Consider the following 14,648-nt stretch of genomic DNA (forward strand, 5'->3'; position numbering starts at 1 on the left):
GTTGTATGTTTTCCCCTTCACTGACGGACTTAACGGTAGGTGGAAACCAGAAGTCAGCCATTTTGGGAAGCTGCAAGTATTCTAAACAACTCCATTGCAGGGTAAACCATGATGCTGGGCTGACTGCAGGGATGAGTTTGGTGGTACAAAGGGGATGCAGTTGCGTGAGGACAGCCCCCTTACGCTGAATGTGAAACCTGAGCTGGAGAGCTGTTTTGTTTGTTGTGTTTGTTAAGTGTCGTTTGTCTTGCAGAGGAGGACTAAGGGCCAGGAGCTGCAGCCACAGAGCCAGCACCACACCTTGAGCACTACCCTCACTGCACTGCACAACACAGACACGCACCACGTCCTGTACCAAACAGCTCAGTTTTCGTGCATGGAGCATTGTGGCTATTGTAGTGTTGGACTTTTGTTTTGGCACTGAAACCCGTTCAACCTTGCCCTATACCATTGTTGGTATAGGGTTGGATTATTATCATTTTTGATTATTATTATTATTTCTAAACAAAGTGTAAAATAAAAAACTGACGTTTTTTCACTATAAAGTATTGTTTGGACATTTCCTTTATATCCACACACCACTCACATCCTGACAGAGCCTGTGACGCCGTCGCATTGTATATGTCCTTGACAGATTCACCCCAGAATAAAGCCCGTAAAGTTGCAAGGCCCCCTGTTGAATGAGCTTTTTTTGAGGGAGCAAATTGGCAAGCTCATAGGCAGTCCTGACCGTGTCTGCTAACCACTTGGATAGCCGCTGCTTAGACAGGTCTTGATCATGGGACTTTGCCCCATAGCAGACAAAAAAATGTTCAGACTGCATTCAACTTTCTGTCCTGCCAACATAATACGCCCGGGCCCAAACTGGGCAGAGCATATGGAGCTGTCGCTCCCTGTTAGACTGGACAGGAGGTAGATGGAAAGTCTTCAATTCCATAGACTGTTTGACATGGAAAGCCGAGATAGTGTTCGGCAAGAAGGCACGATTGGTACGGAGCATGACCTTTGTCCTAGCCTGTGTAAAAAATAAGCAGGCTTTCATGATAGAAAATGCCTGCATCTCACTCATCCGCTTTAGTAAGCAAAAAAGCCGCTTTAAACAATAACAATTTCAGCTCAGCTGAATGCATGGGTTCAAATGCAGGCTTCATGAGTGCGTTAAACACCACGTTTAGCCTCCAACGAGGGACTAAGTCCTTCATAGGCGGACGAAGTCGCCAAGCCTCTGTAAAAAATTGCCTCGCCAGTTTGTGAGCTCCTGGGGAGAGAATCTTGACATGGCAAGCTGAAATAGCTGCCAGATAGACCGTTAACATGGAGGTGGATTTCCCTTCGTTAAAAATGTCCTGCTTGTATCTATACTGGGAACACGTGAACACTGCCCTAGCATTCTGTAGGGCGTCAATAACCCTGTTTTATGACTAAAATGCAGCCACTCAGGGGCCAGACCCAGAGTTGCATGGGTCAGGATGCCATAAGGTCCCCCGTGCCTTGCTGAGCAGGTCGCGGCACATCGGCAGTCTCCATGACTGGACACACAGGAGCTGCATCAGGATTGAAAACCAGATTCTCCTGGGCCAATAAGGGGCTATATGGAGCAGCTTGGCCTGGTCCTGCCTGATTTTCTCCAGGCACAGTGGGAGCAGCGTGAGAGGTGTGAAGGCATATAACAGATGCCTTGGCCACTGGTGTGCCAAGGCATCTATTCCCAGTGGTTCCCTGTCTTCTATTATGGAGAACCAGCAGGGGCAGTGGGCTGATTCCTGGTAGGCAAAAGGGTCTATGTCTGCTCTCCTGAACCTCTGGGTGAAGCCTACACTATGAGCTGCTGGGTACTCCCCTTGACATCCGCCACCCAGTTCATCACCCTGGGCAGTTCTGCCAGAAGTGAGAGGAGGTTCTCGTGTGTCCACAGCAAAAGCTTGCGGGCCAAACGATAGAGACTGGGTGACCGCAGGCCACCACTGTTGATGTAGGCCACCACTGTTGGGTTGTCTGTCTGTTTAAGCACTTGTCTCCTGTAAAAAATTCTGCAAAGCCAGGTAATCTGCCTGCAGCTCTAAAACATTGATGTGGATACCCTGCCATGGGGGGGATTCCACACATCTTGAGTACCCCGGACATTCCACACAGTGCCCCAGCCCAGGCTGGATGTGTCCATGGTGACGACCTTCCCTCTGGTAACACTGCTCAGCACAATGCCTAGGCATAGATGGGCCGTCTGTTTCCACCAAGAGAGTGCTCTTAGACAGAGGTGGGACACTGTCAATAGGCAGTCATGTTCAATGCTGGCTGGAAGACTCTGTGGTTCAACCAGGCCTGCAGAGAACGCATGTGTCGGAGACACAAATGTAGGATCTGAGAAGCTGCTGCCATCAGGCCCAAAAGTTTCTGAATTTTACTACCATGATCCCTCTGTTGTGCTGAAAGAGATCCAAACAGGTGGCTATTCTCTGCACTCCAACAGAGTGGCAAGCATGGACCTGGAGACCAAGCACACGCTGAGATAGGAGGCTGTCTGGGAAGGTGTGAGCTGGCTCTTCACATGATTCACCATATGGCCCAACTGTTGAAGATGGCCAGTGACGAGTTCCATGTGGGCCTCTCCCTGTTCTGGAGACTTGGCAGATATTAGCCAGTTATCCAGATAGTTGAGTACTCTGATGCCTTTGAGTCTCAATGGGGAAAAAATAGCATCCATGCACTTCAAGAAGGAATGTGGAGCTAGGGAGAGGCAAAATGGCAAGACATGGTACGCGGTTCCCTTAAAGGCTGGTTTAAGCCTGTGTGCTGGTTTTATGGGAATGTGAAAATAGGCGTATTTGAACTTACTTGATTGACTGCAACAGCCATGGCATTGTCAACATCTTGAACCGCCGGCTCAGATACAGGTTCAGCTGTCTGAGGTCAAGTATCGGTCTTAGGCCACCATCCCGCTTTGGCACTAGGAAGTACGTGGAGTAGAACCCTTCCCCCAGCTCGAGGGGGTCTATCATGCAAATACCCTGTTTTTGCAGCATAACTGCTATTCCCTGAGACACCACAGCACCGGGTCTGTGGATCTGTGACTGATGTTGTAGTCACGCCCCAAAAGGGAGGGGGGCTGTGCTGTGATTGTAGTGAATAGCCAGTCTGAACAGTAGTAAGAATCCAGATGTCTGTGTGCACTGACGCCAATAGTCCAGATGGCTCCCTAAGTAGGGGTCCTGGGCCTGTGGCAGCAAACTCCTAGGGCTTAGCCTGTACCTTCTGTCTTTGTGCAGGGCGGTAGAATTTTTAGTCTCTGTGGCGAGCCAGTCCCGAGCATTACCTGTGGCAGCGGGGCAAGCTGGCTGTGCTGGTTTTTAGGGCTCCTGGGTCCTAGGGGACCGTTTGCCGTTGGTTTATGTGCCGGAGGTGATCGCTTGGGAAGCAAGCAAACCAGCTCCTTAGTGGATTCGTCCTCTGCAGGACCAAACGTATGCCTTGCAGTGACCGGGGCATCCAACAGCGGTGCTTTGTTCCCATCAGGCACCCGTGCTTGGGAAAGCCAAAGCTACCTGGGGGAGGCTACCAGAGCAGCCAGGTTTCTGCCTGCTCACCCTCGCGCTGGCCGGTCTCTGTGCTGTCCAGGGCCTCCGGGCTGATCCGGGCCTGAACGAGCGAGAATGCTGCCTTGAGGAGGGCCTTCCTGAAGCTACAGACTCATCTGTGGAGAAACAGGTCTTCAATGAGCACCTGCAAGCCAGAGCAAAGGCTCAATCCAACAACACTTCTCAACCTTCTTAATGAAAACAATGTATGATTATCTGTGTGCCTTAATCCAGCTAGGTCAATGAGCACAGAAAAAAACGGCTTGATGGCACAGTAGGTTTCTTATGCCTTGTACCACTGGAAACTGATTCTGTTGCTCCAATATTAAGATGTATCCACTACAATCAATAGCATACATTATATCTGAAGAGATTTTTTTTTTAATAAAAATCAGGGATTTATATCAAGATATTCACAGTAGCTTCACATTTCCTTTTCATATATATATATATATATATATATATATATATATATATATATATATATATATATATATATATATATATATAGTACAGGATGTAGCAGGACAGGGGGCCTGCAAACCAAAAAATGGTATGTTTATGGCAGGGACAGAGTTAAAATCTCCCTGCCAAGGTAATTACTTTGTTTAATTGTTTAATTATCACCTGCACCTGGCAATTATAAAAAATTTGAGCCAGGTGCAGCATATAAAAGGAAAGCAGTCAGTGTGCTCAGGGCTGCTGCTGTGGACTGTAGTTCCCGAATGGAAGTCGTAAAGGTCTGTGTAAAACATGTTTGGTTTTATAAAAATCTGTGTGTATTGTTTTGGTGTTATATGTCAGGCAAACAGCTTAGTTGTCCTGTGTGTTAGTCAGGGATCTGCATATGTTTACTTAGTGCTCCAAATAGGAGCTAGGTTTTTGTTTATTTCATTTTTGTTTATTAAAAGTGCGCGAGCGCCAAGTCTCACTATATATATATATATATATATATATATATATATATATATATATATATATATATATATATATATACTGTCCCCTTTTATGATGTTTGCAATCACTCTACACAAATACTGTGTTTTATATGTATATGTTAAGGTGCTTTCTAAATTCATGAGTTGCTCTTCAGTTCTAGTTGTCTGCCATAGATACATTTCACTAAGGCTAGGTCAGCCAAAATTCTAGATGTAAAGCTGGGTCCACACCTGAGTTATCAGTTGTGCAACTTAGTTGCATGCAACAGAGTCGCTTATATGTGGACGTCCCTGCAACCAGTTGCTTTAAGTAGCGGGCTCTACTTTCCAAGCAACCTCCTGAGCGACTTCTGTAGACATAGGCAATCACGTGGAAATTCACAAACTCTGACTGGTTCTTATAATGCTGACTGCACTGCTTGCATATCCTGTCATAAAGAAGAACTCGTTTTCTTTTGCAATTAAAGGTTTTATTAAGTTTAGCAGTATTTCGAATGATTGGGTCTCCATCTGTAAAAAGTTTTGGTACTTTTCTTCGTCTTCGAGCCTCATTTCCTGAACAAGGACATAACATCCCCCATGTTTCTGCCGACGCCTCAACCACGGTTTTGTCCAGCTTTTACGTGGCTTTGTATTTTCTTTAGGGTTTTATAGCATTTAAAATAACAACAGTTGAAAAAATAATTAAAGCCAACTCTTCCTCATTAATTACTGGACACATTACGACCTGACCAAAAAAAGTATCACCTCATTTGTCAAAAAATAAATACATTTCTAAACTTGTAGATGCAGGACAAAAAAAAAAAAAAAAAAAAGTGTCAACTCAGTTCAACTCAAAACCAAAAAAAACTACTTCACCTTCTAGATGGAATAAACATGTAAAATAAACCTGTCGCCTTCAGTTATCATAAAAAAAATTAAACTTGTAAACGCGGGAACTTTATTGCACAAGTAATTGCACAGATGTAGACACAGCAATTTCGGGAGCAATTGAGTTGCGCAACTGATCGCTCAGGTGTGGACCCTGCTTAAGAGACAGCACACCTAATGACCTGACACTTTGACTCATACTTTAAGTTTTTCTGACAATACACAGCAGTGCTGTAGATGGTGCTGGTCCTTATTAAAGGCTCGTTCACACTGGGCCGGCACTGGCAATTTTGTATTTTTTCATTTCCCATTATATAGATTTATCTATGTCCGATTATAATCATAATTTGATAAATAAATTAAATAAAAACAAAACAAACAAAAAAAACTAAAGCAAAACAACAAGGTCAAAACACTTCAATTTGTATGTATTATGATAAGCTGGTGGTGTGCTTCGGGCTATCACAATGGCAGGGGCAAAAATATGGGCCGTTCAGGAGGTGCAGTAAACTGAGGCCCAGGGTACATGGGATTAAAAACACTCAAATCGATTTGGTTTTCACATTCATACTTCTTTGGTATATATACTACAGATAGAGGCTGTATGCATGTAAAATAATGTAAATGTACAACAAACCTTTAGCACTCATTAAAAAAGTGATCACTTACAGTTAATCATCTGTACCTCCCATCCAATAGACTTTCTGAATGCAATAGCTGCTTTATATGCATTTACAAATATATAGAGTTCTGCAAAAAAATTGATTGTCTAGGGGCTCCCGAGTGGCGCATCCAGCAAAAGTGGTCTGTAGGAGTGCAAGATGCGCCCTGTAGCCTGGACGTCGCCAGTTCGAGTCTGGGCTATTCCACAGCCAAACATGGATGGGAGTTCCCAGGAGGGGAGGGGGATAAGGTCGGCCAGGGTGTTCTCGGCTCACCACGCACCAGCAACCCCTGTAGTCTGGCCGGGCGCCTGCATGTTAGCTGCCCGGGAGCTGCATTGTCCTCCGCTGTAGCTCTTGGGTGGCTGCAGGGTGAATCCACAGTGTGTAAAGAAGCGGTCGGCTGACGGCACGCGTTTCGGAGGACAGCATGTGTTTGTCTTCGCCGCTCCTGAGTTAGCACAGGGGTGGTAGTAGTGAGCTGCGCCTAAATAATAATTGGCCATATCAAATTGGGAGGAAAAAAAAATAAAATTGGCAACGACTAAATTATTAAGAAAGAGAAAAAAAAATTGATTGTCCATATGGTTTCTTGGGAAAAAAAGTAGTGCTTTTTATTTTCTACCTTGTCTTCCACTGCTGCAATGCTTGGTCAGCGTGACTAGTACAATGGAGAATCGCCAACATGACAGTCACAGGGGGCAGGTCACCCAGGGGGGCTTCAACAATACCCCCCCGCCAAAACTAGTGCTGGATTTAAAGCCCTACGCTAAACCATATTCTGGGGGCCCCATACATAGTATGGTGAATGCCGTTATTGGCATATTGGTAAATTAGGTACCACATGGGAGCGATAATTAAATCTCACTGTTGTTAATGATAATTATAATTGACATTCTACATTCTACTGGGGTTAATGCATCAGTGGCTTTGTTAGTTTAGCAGAAAGTCCAGCAACCATTACATATATAATAGCAGAAGATTATTATACAGAATCAGTGTTTTTTTTTCAAAACCTGTTTGTAGATCCCTTCTCCTGACCAGTTCAACAGAGTTGTAATCTGAAACAAGCAAAACAATCTAGTTTAACAAAAAAGGAATAACTTTTCTGACTGTCCTTTACTTCTTTTTTGTTTTAAACTATCAGTAAGCTATAAAGGGAGAGAAAAATACGCTACTTACTTAAACCATCGTTGCCGGCTGCGGACATCCATATTTGAATCCTCCTCTCCCAGTTGTGTACATTTGAGACAGGACAGGTTTTTAAATGTGCCCCTAAACTGAAATAAATAGTGCGTAAATTGAGCATCACTCATACATTTACAGTCACTTTATAATGCAAGCTGTAGCTAATAAATAATGTGGCATTCAGGCACCTAGTCCACAGGAGCGGAACTTTGGTAGGACAAGCAGTTCTCTCCAAGGAGGTAGAGGGTGTGGAGAATTTGGTATTGTACATTAGAAGGAAGCTGCTTGCGCGGCAGACTTACCAGGTATTCTGTAAGTAAGCAATAAACCACGAGAGGGTAAGACAGTAAGATATGTCTTACTGCACAGCCTGGTGTGGGTTATTACGCTTCTAAATTGGCTTTATGTTTATTTTATAAAAGGAAAACAAAAAACAATAACATTTTAAACTTTAAATTAAGTTTTATGTAATGTATCCTTCTGTTGGTGCAAAACAGTTCCTATACTTTGTCTTTAGAAGCTACACATTTCAGAAATAACATGCTATTGCTAGGTACATTTTATTTATTTATTAGATATTCAAGGGATTTTCTTTAAAGTTTCAACACAAACTTTTTGTTTTTACATATAAGTTATATATATATATATCATATATCGATATATATATATATATATAATATATATAATATATATATATTGTGTTATACACTCTGGTAAGTAAAGTTGATATTTGAAATCACTGTTTCACAATAATCGTGCTCTGCACATTTATTTCTTATTCCTCCAAACGCACTGCCTATGTTTCTTCTCAACACTAGATCAACTTTTCCAGAACCTCTCAGGTGGTCAGTGCGGCAGTGTGGCAATGTACCCTGCCCCTGTTAGTATTTTGTGTTATATGTCGCGTGTGGTGTGTAAATGTTGGTGTATAGGTATTAGTGCACGGGATATAAATGGGTCCGTGTACCACAAGCGATTTAAAATGTATATTTGTATTTAGGCACGAGGATTGCACAGCACTTCACATGCAGGTAAAATATAATAATATGTGAGCATGGAAAATTGCACTTAATTAATTCATGTGCAGTTGTACTGAGACTCCAATTGAATGATTGATTAGCAATCAAGTCTCGGTACAGCTGCAAAAAAGCAACATGTTTTCACTCACTCAGGGTTGTATGTTCAGTGAGTGGAGAACAGGTGTGGAGAAGGAGAAAGTAAAAAAGTAAATTAATTCAAGCATATAATTGCTATTTTGTGCTGGAAGGACCAGCAAGATACTTTTGTTTGATGCGTTTGTTCGGACCGTGTTTTGTTTGTCTGTTCGTTTGGTGTTAATCCGTTTTGTTTGTCTATTTATTTTGGCATCAAGTGCTGTGTCCTGTGTTTTTTCTTTCAAACCTTTTATTTTCTGCTTTTTTATTAAATGCTGAGCGCAACTAAGCGCTCAGCTTCACCAAACTCCACGTCTCTGTCTGTTCTTCTTTTGGTCCCTGTTTCTAGTATGACGTCACCCACTACAGTCGTCTTTGTGACAGGCAGTCATATCAGTCAACCTGCTCACTGCATTATAACACACTCTGATGTCTGCAATTACTGTTATGTATTTAACTTTGTATACTATTGTGACAAGGTAGCTGAGTGGATGCAGGTGCAGAGGTGAAGCAGTGCAGTAATGAAACAAACAGAGACTTAATCCGGTTTGGAAAAGAGTATTTTATTTGTAATCCCAGTTCTGGTGACCAGTAACAATAATACCAAAAACAATAACGGGTTTTGCACACCCAAACAACAATGAACACTCGTATCCGCCCCAAAATAATACGTACACAGTCACCAGTACAGGGTGAGTAGAGTAGTGCTCTTGGTGGTTGTCACAAAGACGGCCGGAGTGGGTGACGTCAGACCAGAAATAAACGACGAGAGAGGTGGAGTTTGGTGGAGCTGAGCGAATGGTTTCACTCAGCATTTAATAAATAAACAGAACAGAAAATAAAAAAAGGTTGTACAAACAAAAATACAGGACACGGCACTCGTCGCCAAAACAAAAAGACAAACAAAACGAACTACACAGACAACCACGGTGAGCAGATATTTTACTTATTTACTTTACGTTATTACCTCCATCTCCAATCCCATTCTCCACTCACCGAATACACAGCCCTGAGTGGGAGAAAACATGCAGCTTTTATGCAGCTGTACCGAGATTCGATTAGCAATCAATCATTCAATTGGAGTCACGGCACAACTGCACGTGAATTAATAAAGTGCAATTCCCCGTGGTCACATATTATTACATTTTACTTGCACGTGAAGTGCTGTGCAATCCTTGTGCCTAAATACAAATCTAAATTTTAAACACTTGTGTTACACAGACCCGTTTATATCCTGTGTACCAATGACTATACACCAACATTAACACACAACACAAAATACACACAGGGGCGGGCACTTTGCCACCGTGGGTGATACAGTTTAATTCTCTGTGACAATTAGAGCAGTGATGTTCCGGTTTTAGTGCTGGCCCTTGGCGACAACTCCGGAAATGTGTTAGCCGTATACTCTACCAACAAGATGATTATTACACAGACAAGGAACAGATTATGATTCTTCATACCCTTTTATTCTGTCACACATGACCCCTTGGTAAATGAGTGCAACCGCCTCTTCAATCTGCGGCTGCCACGTCGTTTCCCTTCCAGGTCAATATGTTCTTGCAACCGAGTCTCGCCTTCTTCCAGATTGGCCAACTTCCCAACCTTGGGAAAGAACTGTCAGACCAGCCCGTCCAAAGAACTCGTTGCTATTCTCGCTGCTTAGCCCCATTGTATTTCTGTCACATATCCCACCGCTCAAAGTGGAGCCGAAGAAACACTCGGCTGAATCTGTCTTTCCCATTACTCCCCCCTCCCAGGAAAAATAATCTGCATTTTGATGGTCTTTCCCGGTGGTATATGAAGGTATGCAATACTGGATACCACCGAGTTATCCGAGCATTGCTATCCTTCATTGTGCTTAACCACTTGAGTGGGGCATGGTCTGTGACGAGATCAAATCAATGCCCCAGCAGGTAGTAGCCCATTTAATGGTCAAAAACTCCTTTTCGACAACGGAGTTGTTGCACTCCCGAGGTAGCATCTTTTTACTTAGATACAGTATTGGGTGTTCTACTGTCTACCTTTTGGGACAAGACAGCATCCAAACCCACATCTGATGCATCGGAGAATGAATCTCTTGGTGAAATCAGGTGTGATACGGGTGGGGGCCTGGCACAGTTTACTCTTAATAGTATCAAACACCCCCTGACACTCAGCTGACCATTTAATTGAATTTGGAGCACTCTTTTTGGTGAGGTCGACTAAAGGGTTAATCACTGTGGCATACTCTGGGATAAAGCAGCGGTAATAACTGGCTAATCACAGTAGTAACCTCATCTGAGTCTTCGTTTTGGGGGTCGTCGACATTGACTAAAGCCTGGATTTTGGTGACCACAAGTCTCACTCTTCCATTTCACACTAAAAATCCCAAATATTGAGTCTCTTAGCAAGTGCACATTTCCTCAAGTTAGCTTTTAGCCAGGTTGCCCTTAGAGACTGAAGGACAGCTGTAACCCTAGCCAAATGCTCTCACCAGGTGGAGCTGTAAATCATCACATCATCAATATACGCTGCTGCATATTCATGATGTGGATGTAAAACCTGGTCAATCATTCTCTGAAAGGCAGCGGGCACACCATGTAGTTCAAACGGCATGGTTTTAAAGTGAAACAGCTCTTCTGGTTTTGCGGTTTTCTCTCTAGAACTGCGGGTTAAAGGAATCTGCCAGTATCCTTTTGCCAGGTCCAGAGTCGAGATAAACCTTGTCTTTCCCAGTCTATCTAGAAGTTTGTCGACCCAAGACATAGGGTACACATCGAACTTGGCAATAGAGTTTACCTTCCAGAAGTCCACATAGAAGAGATTGCTGCCGTTCTTCTTGGCCACCATGACAATCGGACTACACCACTCACTCCTGGAAGATTCAATCACCACAAGTTTGAGCATGTCCCATACCTCTTTGCGAACACTTTATCAACATTCTGGGATCAGGTAAGGTCTCTCTCGTACTGTGACACCTGAGGGAGAGACAATGTCACATTCAACCATGTCAGAAAAAAACATTGCTGAACTCTCCAATAAGCTTACGCATTTCCCGTTGCTGATCTGGAACCAAAATTGTTCCCCCATCAAAATGATTTTTGTGCTAAGAGTCTCTTGACAGGGGCCTAAATCATCCTCCACATTGCATAGGGCTATAAATAAGATCTCCCTTGCCTGCCAGGGCTTTAATAAATTTACATGATAAATTTCACATTCATTACAGTAATTGGGCTGTCTAACTTCACAATTCACCTTTTCTATAGCCCAAATCACTTCATATGGCCCCTGCCATTTAGCACACAATTTTGATTCTGAGGAGGGAAGTAGCAGCATTACCTTGTCTCCTAGTCGACGTGTTCGAATTAGTACATTTTTGTTGTAATGCTGCTGTTGCCGGTGCTGAGCTGATTTGAGTTTGTCCTCGGCCAACAACTGACCAAATCCACGTGATCTCTTAGTAGGAGCACATGGTTTACCGCATTTTTGGATGAGCCTTTGTGCTCCGCCCACCCCTCTCTCGACAGGTCGAGGATGACACAAGGCTGTCGGCCATACAAAAGCTCGACCCTGTTGAACTCTGCGGCACCTCTCTCACTGTGAAAAGGAGGTAGGGAAGAAGCGATGCCCAATGTTTTTGCTCTTGCGTTACAAAACATCTCAGCATCTGCTTTAAGGTCTGATTAAAGCGTTCCACCAAACCGACCGTCTGTGGATTATAAACAGATGTCCTGATGGGAAGTATTTTTTATATTTTATATACCTGCTGTGACGTATTTGACAAAAAGTTGGTCCCATGATCAATCAAAATCTCCTTACTACTCCCTACTCTCGCCCCAATCTGTAAAAATTCTGTGGCTATTGCAGCAGCATTAGTGGACCTCAATGGAACTGCCTCCGGGTATTGTGTTGCATAATCTACCACTACTAATATATGCATATACCCATGGTCAGAAGGTAGTAAAGAGCCCACTATGTCCTCTGCAATGCATTCAAAGGGAGTGGAAATAATCGGTAGTGGAACCAAACGAGCAGGGCGCATTCGACCCGGTGCTACTCGCTGGCAGTCTGAGCATGTGGTTACATATTTCGACACATCAGTATGAAGACCTACCCAATAGAATTGAGACAATATCTGCTCCCTTGTCTTGTCAGCTCTGAGCTGCCCCGCAAAAGTGATATCATATGCCAGCTTCATGACCTCAGTCCGACAAGATGGTTAAACAAATAATTGTGTTACAGGCTGTCCTGTGCCCACGGCTAGATTTACTCTATACAGTAATTGCTCCTTGATACTGAAGTGAGGATATACTAGCGCCCCAGCGCCATCAACATCCTTACCTTCAATAGACCGGACCTGCCCCCAAGCATGCACTAGTGATGGGTCACTATGTTGGCCACACACTATGTCCACGCATAAGTACCACATGTCCGGTATTTTGAGAGGGGTTGGAGTAACCTCACCCTCTCGGTCACACTGCGTTCCGACTCCTTTTGACTGCCGTTTGTTACTATCCGAGAGCTCTCCCATCAGACCCCAGACTTGTCTCAATGATGCTCCCTCCTATTTTGCGGTCCTTCTCTCTTTACTTGTTTTTCTATAACGGAAAGGAAATCACCAATTTGTTCCCTTTTCTTTTTTTCGGCCACGTTTACGTGTGTGGCTAAGACTGCCATTATTTGCATCAATTCTTTGAATTTTGGCCAGTCTCGGCCCAGAATAACTGGGTATGGCAACCTTTCCGCCACCTCTACTACCAGGTGACGTTTTATCGGTCCTACCGATAAATATACTTTTAATGTGGGGTATGCCGCCGTGTCTCCATGGATACAGGAAATGGCTATCTGACCTCATGGCCGCCACGACACATCGCCCAAGAGAATTGTTCTGGTATGGCAACGGGGCAGGGGCAGCACCTCTACCCCAGCTGGAGGCCAACCTTGGTCTCCTTGAAGAGGAGGCAAAGGGGCCCATTGGGGTCGGTGGTCTCAGAGGTCTGGATCCCGGGACTGACGGTGGTGGTGGTGGTGGTGGAGGAGGAGAGAGAGGTAAGGTTCGGCTGTTCCAAGGGGCAGGAACCGATAATATCCCGGTCCGGGAGGAGACTAGGGAGTCCTCAAAACCCTCGGCCAGTTTCACAGCTTCTTCCAGGGTGTCAGGGTTGTGGCGCCGTATCCAGGCTTGGGTATCGGCACTTACCATATGGCAGAACTGCTCCACAACCACTGCTTCCCCCAGGTTGGTTTTCACCCTGGGGCATGTCTCCGGGGATCTTCGGTACTCCCTGAACCGTACCCAGTGGATCTCTGCCGTAATGTTGAGGCGCCGGAGAATGGTCAGCTTGACCTAGTCGTAACTGGCCGTGTTGAGGTCGTTCATAGCCCGCTAGGCTGCCTGAACACAGCCATATTCTTGAAAATACGCATCTAGGTTTTTGTCATATGCTCCCTTCATTGTTAAGATCCAATGCAACAGATCTCCACCCCAATTGCAGATCCTGCAGATGTGCTTCTGTGCGTCTCTCTTCCCATGTGTGTGAGCCCGGCCACCCACTTGCAGGTTTTAGAAAATATCCCAAACAAACACCAACCTCTGTGGGCGCCAATTCAGATGGGGGTCCTACACTATAGCTTAATTCGGATCTGACCACAACAGTAAAACAATTATAGCAATTAATAAATGCTTAAGTAGTAAATAATGAAGATGATTAACAAATGATTAACAAAAAAAGAATTACACATCTTTTTGGTGTTTCTGCCATAAGAACCCACATCGATAATTGTAAAACCATAACTGCCAACAACAAATGTTAAAAAAACTATGGAAATAATCCCTTTATAATTAAAGTAATTTGACCCAGATAGCGAGGGTGCTTCCCATCCAGTGCTCCTAGCTCACAGTTAGGAAAGTTCCACTCTTTGAATCCCTCTGCAATGAGAACCACTTGATGATGAACCACTTCTGAGACCGCTGATGTTCCCATCCTGTAACTGAAGGCTATTGTTTTAAAATAATCAGCCATTAATAAGTTACTACAAAGGATCATAAATACTTCATGTAGCAATAAAGCATTTGATTATTTACAATGTTTATTTCTATTTACTTTTGCAGTCGAAGAATTCTGGGATAAATAGAAAGATCAGCAAGATACATACATAAAAAAAACAGAGCATTAAGAAAACTAAAAAGTGGAAATATTTGAGGCAAATGCAGCTTCTACTTCCACTAAAGCAAGACAGGGAGTAGGATTTTTTTGTTTAGACACATGTTCATGGCATATT

This window comes from Polyodon spathula, chromosome 17, assembly GCF_017654505.1.
Source record: "Polyodon spathula isolate WHYD16114869_AA chromosome 17, ASM1765450v1, whole genome shotgun sequence".
NCBI lineage: Eukaryota > Metazoa > Chordata > Actinopteri > Acipenseriformes > Polyodontidae > Polyodon > Polyodon spathula.